The sequence below is a fragment of the Chinchilla lanigera genome, unplaced genomic scaffold (genome assembly GCF_000276665.1).
Source record: "Chinchilla lanigera isolate Chin_1 unplaced genomic scaffold, ChiLan1.0 scaffold00009, whole genome shotgun sequence".
Taxonomy (NCBI): domain Eukaryota; kingdom Metazoa; phylum Chordata; class Mammalia; order Rodentia; family Chinchillidae; genus Chinchilla; species Chinchilla lanigera.
Window position 1 is genome coordinate 36,158,016 of NW_004955410.1, and position 24,384 is coordinate 36,182,399.

Sequence of the window (24,384 nt, forward strand, 5' to 3'; positions counted from 1 at the left end):
AGCGATAACTGGAGAAGCCTGTGTGGGTTGTGCAACCCACAATCACTGCCCACCCCTCTCCAAAGATTATCTGTGTGCTACCAGCTTTTATCTTTTTATCGCCTTCTGAGGGATCATAGTGACACCCCTGAACCCCACTGTTCTGCAGAGAAGGGGAAGGAGGTTAGGGTTAAATAATTTGGTACAGTGAGGGGCAGCAGACATTTGTCCAGACTGCCAGGGATCTTGGTGTTCTTCTGTCTCCTCAAGATGTATTTTTGTGTGTGTGTGGTGCTGGGGGGATTGAACTCAACGGTTCACACATTCTAAGTAAATGTGTGAGCTACACAGGTAAATGTGTACCTGTGAGCTACAGCCACAGCCCTTTTTATTTTTAAGACAGGGTCTCACTAAGTTCCCCAGGCTGCCCTGGAACTTGGGTTCCTCCTGCCTCCCAAATACCTCAGCTTCCCAAATACCTGGGATCACAGGCATGCATACCACCCTGGCTCCTCAACATGCCCTTTTTTTTTTTTTTTTTTTTTTTTTTTTTTTTTCAGAAGAGGTTTATTTTGGCTCACAGTTTGTAGAGTTTCAGTCCATAGTCTGGTGGCGTCAAGGTGTTATAGGTAGCTGAGTGAGGTAGAAGTATCACAGGCAGTCAGACAGGGCCAGGTCCTGGAAGGAGCCAGTAGGAAAGACAAGATACCTCACAAATGCAGAGGTGGTACTTGCTTCGGGCCAGATCTCAAGACTAAAGATTAAACAAACACACCCACTTACCTCCCAAGGGATGGACCTCAGGGATTGATATTCTAAATAGGTAGCAATCACCTTCAAGAGTCCCTGACCCAACCTCTTACAGGAAAAGTCCCTCTTCTGTATTCCTGCCTGCTTGCTGTGTGACTCGCTTCCCCATTTGATCCCAATTTAATCAATTTTACCTGAACAGTTCTTATTGGCTGGCCACAGTTTGTCCATCTTTCCCTTACCTTGGACCCGCCTCACCTCGTGGTTTTGCTCCATAAAAGTCCCTAGAAAAGACAGTCTTGGGTAACCCACTCCTACCCCTTTTCTGTCTGTCTTGGACAGAAGCTTTCTTTCCTCAATAAATATATTCTGCTCTTAACCTCCATTGTTCCTAAGATTCATTCTTTGATTTTAGAGAACACGAACTCGTCCCAGATATCATTCAGGTTGGGAGTTTTTATTTTCCTGTATCAAGAGCAGCATAAACATCCATGTCCCTTGGGGCTAGAAAACAAAGGAATGTTAAGCCAAAGGAGGTCTCCTCCTAAGGGCTTTCTCAGAGAATAGAAATATTCCGCTGCCCGGTAGTGGCCGGGACCGTTCGTCTCCTCCACCTGCCACCCCAGCATTGCCCGTGTGGGGGCAAGCACACTAGAGGGTGTGCTGCTTGTTGCAAATGTCCCTGCTGGCTCCTGGGACAGCCACGCAAATGGCCCATCAACCGTCTGGTTCTCAGAAGTATCTTCTTACAAAGCACAAGTGCAGGGACCAAGCAGGGAAATTCCTAATTTCATTTCTCCTCAGATACAAGCTTTTATCAAGTGGGCAGGAGGCCAGGCAGGGCTGGAAAAGAAAGCCACCATTCCCATCCTCGGCTTCGCCCGGGCTGGGAGAGATGCTGTTTGAAGGAGGCACTTTGGAAATTCCTGACATTTTTTGGCCTTTGTCTCTGGGCATTGAAATGGAGACCCTCATTTTCCTCTGCTGAGAGTTCCCAGTCTCTCCTTTACATTCAAAAGGAAGATCCTAGCAGAGCTGAAAGAATTCTGGCTCTTTGTCATCTCAGTGACCCACTGAATCACTTGGGGTGTGGGGAATGGCAGGGAGATGGCTTTCTTGTGCTCTTTTTTCCTCATGTTTCCATCTCTCCTCTCCTGCCACGGTCCCAGACCTGTGTCCTAAGAGATGTAAATATGATGTCGGCTTTGCCGAAGAGCTGCCACCTATACTCCCTGGTTCCTGTGCAGCTCTAAGGTCTGTGTGCAGGTGAGGGTCAGCCACACGGTGCCCAAGGACACACACCCCAAAGCTGCATTCCTACCACCTTCCCACACGAGTTTAGCCTGTCGTCCCAGCCCCTATCCCAGGAGGAGCAAGGACATGAAGGTGATAGTCACAGCAGTTTCAGTGTAAGAACATTAGCAAGGGAAAGCAATGCCAGGGCTAAGTTCCAACAAGAAGTTAGGTGAGGGGGTGTGGGGGGTGTGGCTCAGTGACACAGCTTGTGATTTGGATGTGAGAGGCCCTGGATTTGATCCCCAACACCACACACACACACACACACACACAGGTTAACTGGAAACCCCTTGCCCAGAAATTTTAGATTTCCACATATTTAAAGCTTCTGTTGTGAATGATGATCCCTTTGTTACCAATGTGAGAGCCATGTCCTTTCATCCCCCATGAATTCCTCGCCTGTCTCTCCCACCAGATATCACTTTGCACCCTACTCAACTAATTCACGAGTCGCTGGGGTGGGGGGTGCTGAGCCTCCCTGCCGTCCCCTGAGTATCATCCCTGCCCTTTACCGCCCTGGGTCTTGATGTCACCTGAGCTTGCAGGGGCTGGTGTTTCCCATGATTTTTGTAGTACTGAATCACCCTGTCCTCTTTGTCACCCAAATGAAGTCTTCACCATCCCAAAGGAAGAGACATCCTACAGAGAGTGAAGCAGACATTCCTGACAGTTCCCCAACATAGCTGACTGAGAGACTCTTCTGCCTGTTGTCAGTTTTTGGCCCCAGCCCAGCCTCAGTCCCCAAGAGGTAAAGGAAAACTGACCTCAGTTGAAGGGTAGTGGCCTTGGTAAGTGAGATCACCAGGCACCTGTCATTCATGGCAGGACCTCAGAAGAGTCGCTTATTCTCAAGAGCTTCAGGGTTGTCCCCTAAAATGGAAAGGGCTGGCCCTGAACACTACTGAGTTTCCTTCCAGACCAAGCCTAGGGCGTAAGTGTGAGCTCCAGATCTTGCTGCTCTTCCATTGCTCCCACAGCTGTTCCGCTGCTGGCCCTGTCCCAGGGATCTGGCCATGGCTGGGATCCAGTGTCCGTTTCCTTTGTGGTTCAACCTCCATGGGTGGCTACAGTGTGAAAGCCACTGACAGATGACAGCCACCCTCGTATACCACACGGCCCGCTGACCAGCCTGGTCATTTCCCCAGCCACTGTCCAGTGTCACAGCTCTGGAAGGACACCCTTGCTGTGAGCCCCTTGCCAGTGTCCCTGAAGCAGGTCCCTTCTGAGTACTGGGCCACAGCCAAGCAGAAGCTTAGACCTCATGTGTGCTCTGATGACCACTGCAAAAGCATTTCTGCTCCTGTTCCCAGCCTTTGATGTTTGCTTTTCAAGTGTAAGGAGCAGGTTCCTATGAAAAGAAATTATACTGACTCCCTGGCACAGCACCCAGCCCTCCTCTCCATAGATAAGATTTGCTAGTACTTTATGATGAAATCCTGACGTCAGAAAGAAGGCTCTTTCACCCTCCACTAGGCAGCCTCCGCCGCCTGCATTAAGGGGGTGACACAGGGTTCACCTCTTTGACATTTGCTCCGTGGGGGCCACAGTTCTCAGTGGGGCAACTGTGCCCGTGTGTGTGTGTGTGTGTGTGTGTGTGTGTGTGTGTGCGCGCACGGGTGTTTTGTTTTGCTTTGTTGCAGTACTGAGGGTTAAACCCAGAGCCTATAAGTTCTTATTAAACTGTTAAATTGCCCAGGCTCAGCTCAAAATTGCAGTTCTCCTGCTCCAGCCTCCCAGAATGCTAGGATTACAGGCATGTACCACCATGCCTGGCTTCTCTCTCTTTATTCTGTTCCCTGGCTTCTCTCTCTTTATTCTGTTCCTATCTCTCAGGCTGTGTGCATATTTCTACATGTCTCTGTGTCTGCTGGAGCCTCTGTCTCTCACTCTGTCCAGGTGTATATGAGTCAGCCTACCTGCCTGATAGCTTTGCACAGGTCTCTTTGGGTCTGTGTACATACATTTCTGCTCTGCAGGCAGTGAACCTATTTTCTCCTTCCACTCACTTCTAAGCCTCTCAATTTTTGTTTGATAGGGGGGTCTCACCATGTAGTTCTAGCTGACCTTGAACTCACTGTGTAGCCCAGGCTGGCCTTGAACTTGCAGTAATCCTTCTGCCTCAGCCTCCCAAATGCTAGGATTACAGGTGTGCCCTACCATATGTCCAGTGAAGGGTTTCAATTCAGGAGTTAGTGATTGCTTGAACCAAATTCTTCCTGAGGTAACACAGAGGGGTACGAGGGGATTGTCAGGACGAGAAGCAGAATGGCCCAGCAAGCAGGATGGAGCCACACAGCAGCAGAGCCAAGCCATGCTGTCCTATTAGCAAGAAGCTGCAAGTCCAGGGAGTATACAGGCCCAGAAATCTGTCACTGTGCACGTTTGCCTCCAGTCTCTATCTAGCAGTCACCACAGACTCACTGCGCGCTCCCGAACAGCTTGAACAGTGGTGTCTGTATGGATTCCTGAAACAATTCCTGTGCTGGTTAATCGTGATTGCCAACCTGATTGCCTCAAGAGATGCCCAGGAGATCAGTAAGACACTTCTTGCTGTGTCTGGATAGGTTATGGCTGTATGGGCTAGGAGACTCTCTCTGATCCCTGACACCTTCTTCTTGGGCTCTTCCCCAACTCTCTACTTTCTAGATTCCATGAGTTAAGCAGTTTTCCTCCCCCACACCTTTTCGCCATAATGTTTCTGCTTTGAAGTTGGTCAACCATGGACTAAACCTCTGAAGTCAGACCAAACCTGTGAGTCAAAGATAACTTTCTACTTTAAGCTGTAGCTGTACAGTATTTTCTCCCAGCAACAGAAAGGTAACAAGTGGATTTCTATCCCACAAACCACATCCCATTCTTGATGAAGCCAGCTCTTTCGTGATCCTCACTTCTCCTGGTTGGGTGATATTCCCTGTGTGCTTGGAAACTAGTGCACATTTGTAAAGCCTATTTTCATGTGTTCTACTTAGAGATGGAAAATGCTAATTAGAAGAACTCCTGGATACAGTCTATGAAGAGCAGGATCCCAGGGATCCTTGGGTAAATTCAAAACGAACAGATTTACACCTGGGTGGCACAGATGAGAGATTCATTTTCCCATCATTTCAGGACAATACTTCCTTCAGGACATTCACGTAGCTCTCATCCTCACGCTAACCCTAACCCCTAACCCTAACCCCTAACCCTAACCTCTAACCCTCTAACCCTAACCCTAACCCTAACCCTAACCCTAACCCTAACCCTAACCCTAACCCTAACCCAAACCCTAACCTCTGTCCTTGAGTAGTAAGGATCATCCATGAGCACCTACTATTTTGTAGGGTCCCCTGAGTGCCCTCCACCCAGTGCGCTCCACTCCAGCAGGGGCTATCCAGATGAAGGGGAGTGAAATTGGAGAAGAATGTGTGGAAGTTTGTAGCTTTCATCTCTTAAACAAATAGCAAATTCCTCCAGGCTGCCTCTGCTGGAATGAAACAATGATGTGTTCAGGGAGGCTCTGAGGCGTTACCTTAGCAACGCCCAGGCTGTTTTCAGGCAAGATCTAGTTAAAGAGGAAAGAGAACAAAAATAATAAAGGGACAGGTCTGGACGGGGTCCAGGAATGAGGGTCTTTCGGTGCAATGTGCTGATGTGTTTGCAGTCCTGCTGTCAGCTAAGCTTCCTTCTCACTCCCCCAGTGTGTCCTCACTAGTGAGGCTGGCTCCCTGGAATACTAATGGAGGCTGAGAAAAGAGAGGGCTAGACTTCACAGCTGGGACCACCTCAGCGAGAAGTGATGTGTTCCACCCCTATCTGTTAAACTGACTCTTAAAGTCGTAAAGGTCACAGGAGAAGAGGACAAGCAAGAAGGGCTTCTCCAGTTGTCTCCAAAGTGACGTGTGAGGGCCTTTGGCAGGGAAGAGGCTTGGGGGAGACCCATCGGCCCTCGCTATTCACAGTGGGGCCCCTAGGACAGCTCAAAAGTATCTCCTTGGAGCTTAGTGGAAATGCAGGCTGGCAGGGGTAGGGGGCTGGGCCTGCTAAAGCCAGGTCTGCGGTTTTTTTTTGGTAAATCCCCCGCTTCCTTGCCTGCAGTTAAGTGAGGCGACCATCCCACACCAAAACAAGCAGATCCAGTTTGCTGATAGTGCATTCTTGGTGTGTTTGTTTTCTAACAGAGATTCTTTGGGATTATGATGACAATGCTGGTGCTGATAGGGAAGGTGACATTAGATACTGTTTAGGGCTGGATCTTGCCCCACCCCACCCCCAAAAGATTTGCTCAAATCCTAACCTTTTCCCCTTCTACCTGCAAATGAATATGACCTTATTTAGAAACAGGATCTTTGGGGCTGGGGATTTAGCTCAGAGGCACAGCGCCTGCCTGGCAAGCGCAAGGTCATAAGTTTGATTCCCGGTACCAGAAAAAAAAAAAAAAAAAAAAAGAAAGAAAGAAACAGGATCTTTGCAAATGTAGTCAATTTAAGCGGAGGTCTTTAGCGTAAACTAATCCAATGGCCAGCGTCCTGCTAAGGAAAGGGATCCAGACACATAGGACCATGGGATGAGGAAAGTAGAGGCTGCAGTGATGGTGTCACGGTCAAGGAACACCAAGGATTCCGGATTGCTGCCAGAAACCAGGAGAGAGCAGGTTCTTGCTCCATGCACCCAAGAGGAGCCAGCCCTGCTGACACCTGGGCTTCAGGCTCCTGGCCTGCAGACCGTAGGACAATAAACTTCTACTGTCTGAAGCCACCCAGTTCCTGGAAGCAGATGACAATCTAGCAAATGCATCCTGACTCCTGCGACTTTCCCTCTCACAGCCCTTTTCCCATGCATCACCCTGTGAAAGCAGAGAAAAAAGCATCTTAGTCTGCTTTAAAAACAACCAAGCCCCTTTATCACTTTGACAGATCACAAAGCAATGGTCCCAAGGCTAGCAAGTAAGGAAGCGCTCGAAACTGGGTCCTCCCATGGCCACCAGACCTGGGCAAGGGCTCCTGCACAGGCCCTGCAAGCCTGCTGACCACCTATACATCTGTCCCTCAGCAGCCAGCACCTCCAAGGCTCTCTGGGTGAGAAATACAGCCAGTTACTGAACTCATCCCATCTGAGATGGAAGCCCCACAGTCATCTCCACCATCTGCATCACATGGGCTCAAAGGTGCTCCCAGCAGCGGTGTCCTAGTACAGAACTGGCACAACCCCACTACTCATCCTCCCTGCTATCCAGAAGTTCAAGTTTTCAAAGGTCACCTCCATAATGACACTTTCCCTGAAGTGGTTCTGTTTTATTTTCCTTGTGACACTTAACACTATTCTTAGTGCTCCTGTCCCTTGATCTAATTACCTGTCTATGTCCTGTCTCCTTTAACAGAATGTAAAGTCCGGTTACCGGAACAGAGAAAGGTTAACGGAGAGAAGCTAGGTGTGGTGACACAATCCCAGTGCTCTAGAGGCTGAGGCAGGAAGATTGCAAATTCAAGCTCAGCCTGGGAAAATTAGCAAGCCTCTGTTTCAAACTGAAAAATAAGAAAAGGGCTGTATATATATAAACTCTAGGCAAAAGCTCTGGATTCATCCCTAGTACCACCAAACAAAAGCAAAAGAAAAAACCCACATATACACAATAGCGAGGCTGGGGATATAGCTCAGTGGTATAGTATTTGGCCTAGTATAGCTGAAGCCTTTGTTCAGTCCCCAGCACAAATAAATAGATAAATAGAAGAGAACCTCTGAAAAATGTTATGGCAGGTGCATGCAATGAAATGTTACACAGCTGTTGAAAACAATGATTTGGATCCATGTGTAGTCCATGGAAGGAGGCCCATGTTTATGAGGCAGGGAAGCAATTGGAAGGGGAAGAGACATCGGATGCTTCTCTCTTTTGTTTTGTTTTGTTTTGTTTTTTCTTCTGGCACCGGGAATTGAACCCACAACCTTGCACTTGCCAGGCAGGCACTGTGCCGCTGAGCTAAATCCCCAGCCCCTTGATTCTCTTTTTGAAGCAATGTATGCATGAACACACGTGGGATATTTTTTTGTTTTTGGTTTTTTTTCCAGTACCGGGAATCAAACTCATGACCTCATGCTTGCCAGAGAAGCGCTGTGCCACTGAGCTAAATCCCCAGCCCCCACACATGGGATTTTGGTAAATATTTACCTGTGCCTGTACCTGTGTGCCTATACTACTAACAGTCACATGGCTGTGAAAAAGCCAGAAACAAGGCCAGTTCCTTGCAGAAGCAGAAAATTTGGCAAAGTTAGAAGAGGGACACACGAGGGAGAGAGCAAGGGCAAATTCTATCTCTGTCACTCTTTGGCTACAGCTCCAGGCTCCTCTCTCATCTCTCCTTCTACGCCTGCTGCCATTGAATTGTGGGAACCTGGGTAGCATGGCAACTTGCAGGCATCTGTCAGGACAGGCGTTTTTCCAAGGCCTCCAAGGCTTTGTGGGGAAAACTGGTGAGGACAGTGATGACAGGTGGAAAAGAGCACAGGGCCAGCGGTGCTTAGGCCAGGAGCTGAGGTCAGCCAGAAGGAGTCCTGGACGCCAGGCTTATCTTCCCATGCTCTGTGTCCATGCTGTGGGTGACACACGCCCACACGTGGACCTGGGGTACAGAGAAAATTGGCAATTGCCTCCCCCAACACCAAGGAGATGCAGGGACCCCCTGGCCTCCAGGAGGCTGCTATGGGACAGGGGCTTCTTAGGGTCCAGCACTGGCCACCCGCGGAGAGGGACATTCCCGACCCACTGCAGCCTCCTCTCCTCCCCCTCCTCCCAGTGCAGCAATTCTTATCAGAGCCGTCCCCTGAGTTTCCAAGTTTGGCTCAGCTGCTTGTCCTTAGGCAAAAACACTGGCTTTCCTGGCCCTGATCCTTTGTTAAGTGTCTAGTTGCTTCCTCTGCCTGGAGGGCTCCTCCCCACCAATGCCCACGGCTCTCTTTGGTTCAGAAAAGCTGGAAGCTGCCCCCTCCAGCCAATGAGGAGACAGCCCTGGGCCCCTGCGTTGCTCCAGCTAGGCTCTGGTTTTACCTCTGCTGCACGGAGTTCCTAACCTGCTAGCCTCAGTGTCTCCATCTAAAGCAGTTAGAGCAGGTGCCGGTCAGTATTCAAAGCCATGGTGCCTGCAGAGAACCCATCCTGATGTCTGGGACTTATAGGTTCTCAGTAAGCTGGGCGTGGTGACGCAGGCACTCTGGGAAGCTGAGGCAGGGGAATCACAAGTTCAAGCCTGGCCTGGGCAACCTAGTAACTTAGCAAGACCTTGTCTCAAAAGATAAAATAAATAAAAAGGGCTAGAGGTGTAGCTCAGTGCAAGGGTCCTAGGTTCAATCGCCCATACAGCTAAATGAATAAATGAATGAATATGCTTAAAAGGTGGGTTGCTATCATCAGAGTTCCTGGTGCTGGGTACCACAAAGGACAAAAGATGGAGGAACTAAAGTGTCCACCAGCCAGAAGGCAGAAGTCTTCCTGGAGAAGTAAGCAGACATGTAGGAAGAGAAACCAGGAAACCACGTGGGCCCGGTCAGTAATAATGACACAGGCAGTGCTTCGGCCTCACTTGCGGTTACCGGCTCTGCCAAGGGTCATCTGGCAGAACCTCCCTTCAATCGCACCTGCATCTAGCTTGCTTCAGCCCAGGGCTCCTGTGACCAGGACAGGCCTCTGGACATTCACACAAGGGATGACGTGGCCCTTGGCCAGCGAGAGATGAGAGCTTGTGCTAAGGGCTGTTCCTTTGCATTCCTCTGGGGACAGTTCTGAGACTCATTCTGTACGCTGCTCAGGGATCCCCAGCCCTGGCTGCTCACAGCAGTGACCAGTCTGAACATCCATCCTTTGGCTGGCTTGGAGGTGGCTTGCCCTCCTTCCTTGTCGCTCTCTCCAATTCAGCATCCCTGTTTCTTGAGATCATATCTCCAAATGAACCACCTGGAACCACGTCCCCGCCGCAGGGGTTCTTGCCCAACACAGTGGCTTGGGGCACAGGCTTTGCTGGGGCAAGAGACTAATCGAACCTAATCTAATCTAATCTAACCTAATCTAGTCATCTGATTGGAAGGTCCCTGTGAAGGTCAGGTAGCATAGAGGTTGACAGGACAGACTATAGGACCAGTCTCCTAGACTCTTCCAGTTATTACCTTTGTGACCCTGGAGAAGTCCCTCAACCTACCAGCATCTCTGCTTCCTCAGGCACCAATTACAGTAGTTACCTCATAGTGTGTTATGAGGGTTACGTGAGTTAATCCATGTGAGGGACCTAAGGTGGGCTCTATTCAGCTGGTGTCTACAAAGCTCTTTGTGGAACGCAGCCACTTTAGAAAATACTCAAGACAGACAAAAATATAAGCCTAGCACAAGATGTGAGAGAATATTTTCATGACTTAGGAATTGGAAAGAGATCTTAAAACTTCAAACGCATTCACTGAAGTTTAAAAATGGAGCGTTGTAAAGGCCGGGGATTTAGCTTAGTGGCACAGCCCCTGCCTGGCAAGTTGAGGTCCTGAGTTTGATTCCTGCTACCATCCCCCAAAAAAGGCTTGTTGGGCTGGGGGCGGGGAGCACATGCCCAGGATACACGAAGCCTTGGGTTCAATCTCCAGCACTGCAAAAGTCAATTAGTTAATCAATTAAATTAAAGATTTTTGAGAATGAAGAATCCATGAACAAAAGTAGTAGCTAAATGATGGAATGGGAGAAGCTGTGGCCAGTTCTAAAACCAACACAGAGTTGATTGTAATTCTAGATGTGTTCTAACGGGTGCGATAGGCAAAGGATTCCTAGAAATCAACAATCCTGGAAAAACAAAAACAAAAAAAAAACAATCCTGGACTCCTAGTGAAGGCATCAATCCTATAGCAAATAAGCATAGATGCCACAAGATAGGGGGTATATACTTATAACCCTTGCACTCTGAGAGCTGAGGATCATAACTTCGAGCTCAGTCTGGGGAACTCAGCGACTTAACAAGACCCTGTCTCAAAATAAAACATAAGAATGGGTTGCAGGTGAAGCTCAGTGTGAAAGCACTGGGTTAATCCCCAGTACAAAAAAAAAAAAAAAGAGGATGGCAACAGATTAAGTAGCTAATGAACGTGCGGGACGTCTCAGTGATCAGTAACGGAAGATGTAACTGGGAAGCTGGGTGAGGGGACCCAGCTGTCTGACTGCTGAGGACCCAGCCATAGAAATGCTCTCCCGGATGCCTGAGGGGCCTTGCCCTGGACATGCACTGCAGTGCTGTCTCTGGGGGTCTGGGGTGAACTCCTTACCGCTGAGCTACGTCCCCCGCTACCATGTGTTCCTTGGAGGGGCTTGATCAGTTCCACCTCTCAGTCTAAAGAATGCTTCATAGATATTTTCCATTATTACTGCTGCCTAATCAGGAAATCACCCAAACCGGGGTAGGACTGTAGAAGAGACATGGTGATAGGAAGAAGGAACAGACTGGGCGTGGTCAGTGCGCGGTTTAGACGGGCGGGCAGGGGTGTTCCAAGAAAGGTCCAGTTCTGGGGCCTGGAAGCAGATTGGTGGCTGGGGTCGGCGGAAACTGGTAACTGAGGCACAGAGCCAAGTGTGCACCCGAGGCTGTGATGGGCAATGCCCACAGCACGTGGAGCGGAGGCGAGGCAGGTGGATAGACCGAAGCCCCCCAGCCAGCCTACTGCTGGCCCTTGGGAGTCTCATCGGTGGTGGCGCAGCACCGGATGGCACCTGTGCCCACCCTGCTCAGCCTGGATGCTGAGGGCAACACAGATGTACGGGAAGCTCAGAGCGATGAGCTGGGCTAGGGCGAGGGCAGGAGAGGCTGGTGAAGGGATCTGGGGCTGGGCTTCAAGTGCCCCGACCCTTTTTAAGGTGGAGAGGATGGGCAGGGCCCTCCCCAGGGAGGAAACTGCACAAACAGAGGCCCAGACGCAGGAAAGAGCATGGCCTGTGCGGAGGCGACAAGGAGGTCCCTGAGAGGACAAGGGGGTGGCGGTAGGAAGGCTGCATCCCACGCACAAGGCTCCTGTGATGGCTGCAGGCTGCAGACCATGCCCCAAGGGACCCTGCATGGGCCAATGGCTCCGCTCTGCTTCCCAGAGAGGTGGTAGGAGCTGGGTTCACAGCCTGGAGCTTGTCACTGTGCCAGGGCACACACACCATACCCGCCACAAATACTGATGTCCACACACTGCAACCAACATACCCCACATGAGCATACCCCACATGGGCATACCCCACCACACAACACGCACAGTGCACCGCATGCATACACATTTACACAGGCAGCAACACACATAACCCCATACGTGCCCCTAATCCACATACTACTTGCACACACAACACCTGCATTCATTTGCACACTGCATGCACACGGTTCTCAGCGCATACATACACAATGCCACCACCAACCACGCACATGCACACTACATCCAGACCCACCGGCACATAGCAAACTGCCCCGTACACCAACTACACCCACAGACCTTCCACATATCACACACACACACACACACAAACACACACGCACACTGGTGCCATATCCAGTAAAGCAGACTTGTGAACAATCTAAAAGAGCAAATACACAAGACTTCGGCTTCTGGTGCTACTCCTGGGCATTCCGACCCCCAGTGCTATGTGGATCTCCTGGAGACGGGGTGACCTCAGAGACTGCTCTCTCCGTGCTTATCAGGATCAGGAGGCCCAGGCTGCATTGGGGGCACCCTCCCCTCGCCCTGGTGGAGCCCCAGTCCCAGGGCTGCTCTGGCGGGGCCTATGCCCCCTCTGACGTACTTTGGCACCTTCCTTTCCCCAAAGGACCCTCTGGTGCCTTTCCTCAGGGATTAGGGCAGCTTATCTGTCCATCTGCTGGCCCCAGGCCTGTTTATCTTCTTAGGGCTTTCTTCCTGAAATAGCTTCGGGTTATCTCAGCTGTGGGTGGCGGTGGTGTGGGCAGGGCCTGCCTGACAGGTCCCCACACACAGTGCCCTGTCATCCCTGGCAGCCCTTCCTCCTTTAACCCAGACCCAAGGTTCACAAGTTATGAGGCCCAGCTGGAGGCCTCCCCAGGGGGCAGGAAGGGCAGCACGTTCTCTTCCACCGCAGTCTCCTCCCTAAGAATGCTCAACCTCTTCCCTCTCAGGGGATGTGGTCACTGCCAAAGGGCTGATGTGCATTTCCTGCCTCTCACCCAGAACTGGGCAGCTGGACCCTCCGCCTGCAGGTCTGGGGGCCCCTCCAGGTTGTCATACCCAACACCGGGCTTATCTCTGCCTTATTCTAAACCCTCTCCCCTGCTACCGTGCCATTCATTGGAAACATTTCAAAGCTCCCAGGTGAAAACCTCAGCCACCTTCTGGTACCCTTCCCAACCCCAGTGTCTCTTCCTAATACCACTGTCTGATCCTACGCCCCCAGGCCTCCTAGGCCTAGTCTTCTTGACGGCCCTCTCCACACTTGGGTATTTCCACTCTCCTACACACCACCATGAGAGAATAGACTTGGCTTATTTCACTGGGCACATCCCTGTTCAAGAGCGTTCCATGGCTGTTTCTGGCTGCATCTACGTGTTTATCAGGTTCTCAAGGTGTACCTCCATGAGCCAGACACGGTAGCATATGCCTGTTGTCCTAGCACTCTGGGAGGCTGAAGCAGGAAGATTGCAAGTTTGAACCCAGACTGGGAACTAGTGACTTAGCAAGACTCTGTGGCAAAGTAAAAAAATAACTTTAAGGCTAAGGATGCCTGTGTAACACCACATCCCATGTCCCCGACAATATCATCCTTTGTAGCCCTGCACAAGCATGCTTCTTTGGGCTTCCACACCCTGGCCGGGGCGGGCCCCTGACCAGGAACATGCTTCAGCCTCTCCTACATCTCATCAGCACTTCCTCTCCCTCCAGACCTCACTTTGGTTATGTGTTCTTGCTGTCTTCCGCTCGTTTAGGTCATTTTTTTTTTCCTGATACCGAGGATCGAACTCAGGACCTTGTGCTTGGCAGGCAGGTGCTTATCCCCGGCCTGTTTGGTCATTTATTCAGCCGGTCTTCATCAAGCGCTGGCTATGGAGCGGCAGATGCTCCCAGCCAGCCTCGCCTCTGAGGTGCAGTAGTGACCTCTCTCCCCTCCCTGGGGCCTCCCAGGTCTGTGGCCTTCTGACTGTGTCATCTGCCCAGGGCACAAGCCACAGCTGTAAGAAGACCAGCCCAGGACTGCCAACTTTTTGTTTGGTTGAATACATTTTTAAACTGACATGTTGCCAAAAAAAAAAAAAAAATTTTCACAGTAGGACAGGAGGAAGAACTCAGTCCCAGAATGAATGACAGTGTGAGGAAATCCATGTTTTTCTTCTCTTTTTCTTTCTTTCATTTTAAAATTGTTGAGACAGGGTCTGTCTATGCAGTTCAGTCTGACCTTGAATTGACCATGCAGCCCACGCTGGCCTCAGACTTGCAGAAATCCTCCCTCCTCTGCCTCCCCAGTGCGGGGACTACAGGCATGTGTCACCCTGGGCTATCACTAGGTTTTTCTTTTCCTTCATTTCAGAACACAATCCCAGAGGAAAGGACAGTCCTTTTGATGAATGACATTTAGTGAGATGGAAAATTCACAATATGTCTCCTTTTCTGCCATTCACGGAGGACAGGTGACCTCTTTCTCGAAGTCCACCACAGCCCTGGGCACCATCACCCATCACCCACAGGCTGAGCTCCAGTGAGCAGAGCAGTTGGTGGACCCGCTGTACAGTCGTAGGTGCTGAGGGAAGAAGCTGTCCTGACTCTGCCGTCACAGGTTTGTGCTTGGGACCTGGCCACTTCCGACACGGCTGGTCCCAGCAGCAGGTGACCTGACCTGGCTTCCATTCCTTTAGTCACCACTTCAGACATTCATCCTGCCTATGTGTTACTAGAACCTGACCCCATAGGCACACAGGTGTTGGTGACACTGATTCCATCCTACTCTCAGGCCGTGGCATCCTTGAGCCTCAGGGCAGGTGGGATCTTGAGTTAGGCAGGAGCAGGAAGCCAAAGAGCCTCAGCAGCAGGAAGCCAACGAGCCACAGAACCAGATACCTTCATGCCCTGGCTTCGTTGTCTTGGGGTGAGAACTCACACATCAGCGTCTCCCACCTGGGGCTGCTCCTTCTCACTTGCCATCCGCATTCCTGGCCTCTGCAGAGAGAAGTCCAGCCCGAGCTTTCCACTGCTCAGCCCCGGCCCTCCAGCCACTTCCATAAAAAGCCCTGGTTGCCTGGATGGGAGAAAGAGAGAGAATTTTTCCAAAGGATGTTGTGTGCATTGTTGGGAGCAGCAAGCATTTCAGTGAACTCCAGGTCACGGCACAGCCTGACAAATGGCAGGAAGTTGGGGACTCGGGCCTGACATTTTTTGCACAAAGGCTCCACAGCCTGGCCAGGTGAGCTGGGTCCTGGGACAGACACATGGGTCCCCACCCAGCACTTCCTGCCCTTTGTTGGCCCAAGGGATGGCCTTTCTTTCGTGCCTGGCTCCTGTTCTTTATTTATGGAGAAGAGCAGCTCAATATAGAAACGGGTGGACCCAGGAGCCAGGATGTGGGAATGCAGACTGGCAGGGTGCCCATTGGGGGCAGGACTGCTGAATTAAAATAATGTGCCACCTCCATGCAGCAATCAGCCTGTCTGTTATGTACACACCTGCTGAGATGGTCCATGTGAGCCCTGGGCACGTTTCACTGCCTGTTCATGCAGTGGCTCTGCTGGTGCCCCCACCTTGGGTCCTTGTGAGCTGGCGAGGTTTCACCCATGAGTCCAGTCTGCCCGCCAGACCCTCAGAGTCAGGGCCAGTGTGGGTGCTCTGAAGCAAGGAAATGTTTCTTTCTGTCACAGGAAAACCTTGTGTGTCAGCTTCCCCAGGGACTGGCGCTGCTTGCAGAAAGCAGGACGTGCATTTGTAGGTGTGAAGCACGTGAGACCTCTTCTCATTCCTGATCTCTTCTCCATTATCATCATGGGTAGTGGAGCTATTTCCAGAAGGAATCAAGCATACCCTTGCTCTCGCAGAAAATGCTGGATGGAATTTGAGCTTTCCTTGGACACTCGGAGTCTTGGCTTGGCATCCTGTGTGGAGCCATACAAAGAACACTGACCAGGAAGGTCCAAGAGGTCAGAGTGCCATTCCTCTCCCTGCCTGGCTAGCTGTGCAGTCTGAAGCAATTCCCTTTACTTCTGTCTTGCAAAGGTTGGCCTCATAACATACACTGCTTATCTTACTTTTCAGGTTCCGCCGTTCCATGAATTGCTTTGTACCTCGTGGTCATAGTGAAATAAATACAAAAGTTATTGAGGTCATAACACACTTAGTCCAACAGGCTAAGACACAGCTGACTTCCTCTGTTCTCATAACCATTTTTTTTGTAGATTCTCTTCTCTCCTACCTTTTTTCCCCTCTTTTCGGTACTGTGTTTGAACCTAGGACTCTGTACTGTACATATCCTCTACCAACCCCTACCTTATTTTAAAGCTGATTTGTTTGTTTGTTTGTTTGTTTTCCTGTACCAGTAATTGAACTCATGACCCTCTGCTTGCCAGGAAGGTGCTGTGCCACTGAGCTAAATCCCTAGCCCCTTTTAAAGCTGATTTTAGATCACTGTCGATCCATCCACTGTAGCAAGTCTTCTCTTTTAAATTAGTGACTTCTTAATCTGCTAAAACCATGTGAAAGATGAGAATAAATAGGTCCAACCCAAAATAAAAGACACAATAAAAGATGGGCAAATGAAATGAATAGATACTTCACAGACGTACACATGGCCAATAAATGTATGAAGAAATGCTCAATATCCCTGGCCATTAGAGAAACACAAATTAACACTGAGATTCCATTTCAGAAAGAATGGCCATCAAGAAATGAAATATTAACAAATGTTGGCAAGACTGCAGCACAAGGAATATGGGGGAGGTTTCTACACTGTTGGTGGAAATGCAAACTAGTACAATCATTATAGAAATCATTATGGAGATTCCTCAAAAATTAAAATGGAAATTTTGTTTGACCCAGCTATTCCTCTTCTAGGTATTTTCCCAAAAGAGTTAAAGACATCCTACTACAGTGATATATGTACATACTTATGTTTATGGAAGCACAACTTGTGATAGCTAAATACTGGAAGCAGCCTGTATGTCCAACAGATGAATGGATAAAGAAAATGTAGTACTTACCCACAATGGAGTCCTACTCTGGCATAAAGGAAGATAAACTTGACTAATTTGTAGGAAAATGGATGCACCTGGAGATCATGATGTTAAGTGAAATAAATCAGACACACAAGCTTAAATATCACATGGTTCCTCTTATATAAGAAACTCAAATTCTAAATAAAAAGAAAAATAAAAGATAATTGGAGATAGGAAAAGAGACCTTTCTCAAAAGGGAAGGGGATTAAGAGATGGAGGAAGAAGAAGGGGAGGAATGGGGGTGGAAAAAGGATGATGTAGGGGCTGGGGATTTAGCTCAGCGGCAAAGCGCCTGCCTGGCAAGCGCAAGGTCGTGAGTTCGGTTCCCGGTACCGGAGAAAAACCAAAAAAAAAAAGAAAAAGGATGATGTACTAAGTGCATGCACCAACTCCCCCTAGGGAATGTAAATATGATATCCTGGACACGTGTACTACTACTAAAACAAGAATAAGTAGGTCCAAGGAAAATCCACAAATGCGTGAGTCTGCGTGTATACTCCTGCCATATTTCAGACAAATCACTGATTTTTCCCTTCATAGTTCTTGACTCTGTTCTAAAGAGACAAAATTGTCAGGGTGCTGAGACCAGAACCATGAGGTACTACTGTACCTGTTCCTGTATTCTATTATGCCTTCATGGGACACAGTAGGAATTCGATAGATTCTTGTTAAATGGGATAATCTACCCTTCTACTAAAAAATTCACCTAGAATAAAAGTCTGCCTCATCCAAATTTGTTTCTGAGCTAAGCTGGCAGGTGTAAGGCTGATTAGGTGTACACGCTCTTCTGACAAAAGCTTGCTCCTCCACCCTCTTTCTGTAAAGCAGCATTCCCTCCCTTCCTCAAGGTCTCCTTCGGTCTTCTATCCAGAGCCCCAGCCTGTTACTCCCAAGAAGAAACGTGATGACAGATTTATTACCTATTCTCATTCCTCAGAGCATAACTCGGGAGCCCTATACATTTCTAGAGGTCATGCAGAGGGATTCCAAGGAGGTAACACTCAGAGGATGATTTTCACTCACATTTGCACAGAGTTGGAAATTTGCAGATCGCCTGTACACATTGTTATGTGTGGCATAAACACATATCTTTCATTAAGTGATGAACTACATATTGAGCAGCAGTCTCATTGGAAAACTCCTATCCCCTAGCGAGGCTGCAGCAGAAATACTGTTGCAGCACAATGCAGTACCCATGCATTTGTGCTGGTGCTGGTGTAAACAAACCTACGGAGCTGCACTGCCATCCTATGAAAGCATAGCACAGACAATTATACACACATACAGCACTTGGTGTGATAGCATATCACTATGCCACAGGTTTATGTATTTACTATAGTATATACTTTTCTTGCATTTTAGGGGTAGCCCTTCAAGTTATTTTTTTTTTTTTACTGCAAAACAATGGACTGCAAGCTGAGTGAGGTGGCTCATGCCTGTAATCCCAGCATTCAGGAGTTTGAGGCAGGACGATTGCAATGAGTTTGAGGCCAGTCTAGGCTACTTAGTGAGCTCATCTTCAGCCTGAACTACATAGTGAGATCTTGTCTCAGGAAACAAACAAACAAACAATGTGCTTCATGACACCCATGGCAGCCTCCTCTATCCCATGTTTACTGTGTCTTTTGACTCCATCCAGAGCCCATGTGGAATGACTGACCTACACCAGCTAGGTTTGTGTAAGTGGCCTCTCTGGTGTTTGTATGACAACGAACTGTATTTACCTATGCATTTCTCAGAACACACCCCTGCCATGAAATCATCTGTGAGTGGACAATGTTTCACTTAACGAACTCTCCAATCCTGAGATGGTGTCACCTGACTGTGACTGCATACAGTGGAGTTATTTTCCAGAACGAATTTTCTGTCCCAAAGCTTTTCTCAGTATATCCAACCCTCTTACCTGAAGGGGCTGCTAGGAAGTCTGGGGAGAGGTGGCACTGGGGGGCCGAATCCTTTCAAGATGGCAAAGACGATTTTCTTTGCGGAGAGAGGGAAAGGGAGGAGGAGGCAGGAGTCCACACAGCCAGCGGCCTCCCCTCTCCTGGTGGGCACCGAGGGACAGGCAAACTGTCTACTCTCGTCAAGTTGATGAAAGATCCTTCACCACTCTAGCTCTGGCCACTTCCTTCTGGCTTGTCACTGGAGTGTGAAGGGCTTTGACATAACGGCAAGCCAGGGCCAGGAAGCACATGACACTCAAGGTACAGGAAGCTTGGTCTCATAGTCACAGGAACAGTCACTCCTCTGTGTTTCCAGACAAGCCCAGTCCAGGGTTCAGAAAAGCCACGAAGACAAAACGAGACAGAATTTCCCTGGCTCCCTGTCCGGAAGTCCCGCCCTCCCCAAGTCCCAGCGTGCAGGGGCCACCGCCAACAGAAGTGTGTGTCCCAGGTAATACCATGTTAGCAGTCTGCCACCAACCTCCTGCCCTCTCTCAGCAATTCCAGACCTGCTGTGGTTTAGATCTGGGGGGGTCTCTCCCAAAGCCTCATGTGTTTGGAATGTGATTGGATCATGAAGTTGTTATAGCCATCGATGGATTAATCCACTGATGAATCCCTAATCAAAGTGCAGTTAGAATGCAGGCCTTGTGGGAAGAGCTCATTCACTGGACATGTGACCTGGAGGGGTAGTTCTCCCTCCCTCCCTCTCTCTCTCTCTCTCTCTGCTTCCTGGCCAACATGATGTGAGCGGCTTCCTCCACCTGACCCTTTTACCACACTCTGCCCACTTGGGGGCCAGCTGACTGTGGATTGGACCCTGTAAAACTTGTGAGCCAATATGAACCTCTCCTCCTTTAAGGTGTAGGCATAGGCTAATTTATCTAAGCAATGAGAAAGCAATTAAGAGAAGACCCAAGTGGTCCCTCCTGCTAATTAGGAAAGGGCACTGTTAGGCAGAGATACCCAGCCATACAGGTCACTCACCAGTTCCCACAGCGATGGCACCACCAGGGTCAGCTGAGCCAGCCACTTCCACCCACTGTAGCCTGGGCCACTGCTGCCACTGTGCCCTCTCCCTGCCCTGTGGGGATGTCACTGAGGCGTCTCTGTTTCTGTTTGCTCCGCGATCCAGCCCCCTCTACAGGAGCAGGACCCAGCACAGCCTGGAAACCAGACCTATCTGGCCTTAGTACTGCACCTTCTCTAACCCTGACCCATGCTAGAACCTAAGTCACATGTGTGAATCTCTCCCTCTTTACGATGACCCACTGCCAGGGGCTCCTGAGCTCTCTGGCCAGGCCAAGGCCGCCCTCTGATACCCTGAGTCCCACTGGAAACAGAGCCTAGATCCAAACCAGGCAGGGTCCCAGGCCTGCACAGCGTGAAGCTCAGTCACAAGGTGTCTGAGGTTTAGGTCTCAAACACCCCTCTGCAGTGCCTCTGGACGACCTTCAGTCTGAAGCCTTCCTGGACCACCCGTTTTATTTTCAAAATTGCTTTCCCTGGTGGAAAATTCATTCACTAAGCCTTCAGCCATTCCTAAGTCCCAGACCTGATCCTCAGTTACAAGGACAAGCCAGACCCGGTTCCTGGTCGCACAGAGCTTAAGTTTACATGGGGGTAGGAGGGGACAGATAAGAAGGAGGAGATGATTATAATGAAGTGGTTTCAGGTAGTAACAAGAGCAGTGATTACACAGCTCGATACTGGGTCTGAGAATGCATCTGGGAGGCTGAGGGTACCGCTAAGGCCTCTGGGGAGAGCCAGCCATGGAGTGGGAAGAACAGAGACTCTGAGGGCAGTGGGCAACTGCCGGCTGGGGTGGATGTTCGGGGACACCTCCCTCTGTCTCTCCCACCCCTAAGAGGCAGGTCGGGGTGAAGGGAAGAGGTGGAGAGTTAGTCCTCGCTCCGAAAGGAATTCAAACCGCTCCCCTCTCCACCTGCAGCACAGACCTGCGCTCACCTCCCCAACTCCCTCACACACAGCGGCCTCTCACCTGGCACCTGTTCATCCTGCTGCCGGCATGCTCACCCACCCCCAGCCTTCCGCCCCTGCCAAACTCCTGCTCAACCCTGGGATCCAGTGTGAAAGTTCCCTTCCCTGGAAGGCTTCTCTGGCTCCTGCCCCGAAACGTCCTTCCTGTGTCCGCCTTGCTGGGGGGCACTTCGTCCACTCCACAAGGTGGAGGTTGAGCAAGTGGGCTCTGAAGGCAGAGCCAGCCCCGACTCCATGCACAGCTGTGTCATTTCGTGCATTAGTTTCTTGGAGCTGATGTAAGCAAGGCTCTGTCTCAAGAAAACAAAACATAACCCAGAAACTGACAGTCTCACACTTCTGGAAGCTAACATCTAAAACCAGGGTGTAGCAATATTGATTCTTGGGACTCAGAAGAATCTGTTCCATCCCTCTCTCTGAGCTGCCGGTGGCCAGCAGTCCTTGGTGTTCCTTGGCTTTGTAGAAACAAGGTTCCAGTATCTCCCTCCACCCTCATGGATCCATCCTCTCTTCACTCATCTGTGTCTCCGTGTGGCACTCTCCTTTCGGTCTCCTTTTTTGTTTGTTTGTTTGATTATTTTTGCAGTGCTGGAGATGAACCTAGAGCCTCTCTCCACCACGTCCAGCAGCATTTCTAAATTTCATGAGCCAGGAGTGGTGGCACACACCTATAATCCCAGCACTCAGGAGGCTGAGGCAGGAGGATCGCCGTGAGTTTGAGACCAGCCTGGACTACATAAGCAAATTCAAGGCCAGCCCAAACTGCATAGCAAAACTTTGTCTCTAAATAAATAAATCTCATGAAGGGCAGGGAGAATTATTATTAATTAATCTTATGTAATGCTTATCATAAGTGGTATATCGGACAGGGAAATTTTATGAGAGCAATGTTGCAATTTTTTATGTGCTGCATATTCCTTTTATGGTTATTGAAGCCCATTGTGTAATCAATGTGATCAGTACATTTATATGCATTTTTAAAAGCTTCAGAGAATGCATTCATTATTTAAGCAACCATGAGGTTATAGTTCTTTGCACTCATGATATCTTCAGTCACATCTGGGTTTTTTTGATGTGAAACTCTTCCTTCCAGATGCAACCTTCAAATGCAGCATTATTTTTATGGAGAAGATAGGATCTGCTCTACAATGACTCACTTTCTGACTAGTTTTCAGGGGCGCAAAATAGAGAAAGTCAATTCATTCTCTTTTAAAACTTAATTCCAGGGACTGGGGATGTAGCTCAGCAGTAGAGTGTTTGCCCAGCATTGGTGAGGCCTTGGGTTCAGTCTCCAGGATGGCAATCGACCAAAAACTTTAATTCCACCCCATCTTCTCTTTTATCTCCCTATTCTCCCCGCTACCAGGTGGGTGGAGAATAAAAAACTCCCTGACTGAAAAAAACAGAAATGGGCCTGTCTCAACCATCCTTCCTGGGGGCTTTCTGCAGACAGGGTTCAAGGTTTCTGACATACCCATCTTGTGAGTCTCATTCCTAACAAACCATGTGCATGTGGCAAGCTTGCTCAGTGATGGATTTTAATCAGTGGGCTATTAGATGACTGAATTATCCCCAGCCAAATTCAACCCATAAAAATGCATATATATTAGTAAGTGGCTGAAATAGGTTGTATGCTTATATTTTTTCTGGTGTACAAGTAGGATACTTCTGGAAGAACCCGAAAGACACTAATACCATTGGTTGTCTGTGGGAGGGGATTAAGTGGCTAAGGCACTTGTTGAGAAGGAGCATAGTCACTGTATCCCACTTATACTTCTAAATCATATGAACCACTACCTGTTCAATAACATCTTGAGTTGTTACCCGTCTCTAGTCAGTATCCACCTGGATATACTTTTGCCCTTGCTGATATGTCACCTCATTAAGCTTAGGTTACACAGTTCAAGCAATGCACGTGTAACTTCCCAGGTAGTCCCAAAGCTCCAGAAAGTGCAGTATCACTCCTTTCATTCATTCTCTGTCCTACAGGATCCCAGCTAAGTTTGATGCCCACCATGGGCCCCAGAACTGCTTGTGGTCAAATCCAGACCCTTACTGCTCATCATGATTTCAGTCAACAAACATTTGGAATCTTCTTCTTGGAGCAGGGAAGCAGCAGCATACACGGGGCAGCATCCTCTTTCTATTGCAGGCCGCAGCAGGGAGGACAGCATAGGGGCCACCATTTGTCAGAGCAGGGCAAGAGCTCCAAGGGACATCGAATAAAGCACTATGGGGAGAAATTTACAGAAAACTGGCTTCACCCTTAGAGCACTTTCTTTTTTTTTTTTTTTTTAACAGTGCTGGGGATTAAACTCAGGGTGCTGTGCACAGTACGTAAGTGCTCCTCCACTGAGCTGCAGCCCTAGCTCCCTCCCTTAGCCTTGGAGAACTTTAGAGCTGAGCTTTAAAGAACAGAGAGAGTTCTCCTAGAGGAAGGAATAGAGAGCACACTCCTGAAGAGTTCTCCTGGAATTCTCCACTCTTTTTTTTTTTTTGTCATACTGGAGATTGCACCAAACCTCACACATGACAGTGAAGCACTCTACTACTGGGCTACATCTTTTTTTTCTTTTTTTTGTACCGGGAATCAAATTCAGGACCTTGTGCTTGCCAAACAGACACTTGTGCTACTGGGCTACATCTGCAAGCCTTTTTATTTTTTATTTTGAGAAAGGGTCTCGGTAAATTTCCAGGCTGGCCTAAAACTTGCAATCTTCCTGTCTCAGCCTCCTGAGTCCCTGGGATTGCAAGTATGCACTACCACACCCAGCTAAAAGGATTTCACTTGAACCATGTAGTTCTTCAAACAGCTATGGCAGAGCAGCTAAGGTCATGCTGCTGCCAGTCGGGCTTGTGAAGCCCACTCTGCCACTATCTGTGTGACTTTGGACTGTAAAATACAAAGACAATAGTCTTTTGATGCTGTTGGAAGTCAGCACTATTAGAAAAGCAAAGGCCCCTGCTGTCACCAGGTGGTGGAGGGGTGGGGTGGGCCCTATGTGACCCGGGAGGGGTAAACATCACAACTAACATTAGACCTAGGCCTTCTTCTAGAGAGTTCCAACTATTTTACCCAGTAGTTTGCAGTGGGGATAGAAGAATTGGAGGTGAGGACTCCTTGGACAGAATGACCATTAGATTCATCAGAAGAGGTGAGGAAGCTGCTGAAATCCACCTGGCTAACCTTGCCTGTGAAAGCGAGGCAGGGACCTCACTGGGAAGGA

General features: G+C 49.2%; 1 long non-coding RNA gene across 1 annotated transcript; it reads right to left on the minus strand.

The window, feature by feature from the left end:
* Positions 1–1,177: 1,177 nt before the first annotated feature.
* Positions 1,178–3,391, minus strand: LOC102007414. The gene is made up of 3 exons (XR_259905.1): positions 2,790–3,391; positions 2,559–2,664; positions 1,178–1,233 (listed from the first exon to the last, which is right to left on the minus strand). It is a non-coding gene; the product is annotated as an uncharacterized LOC102007414 (long non-coding RNA).
* Positions 3,392–24,384: the final 20,993 nt, after the last annotated feature.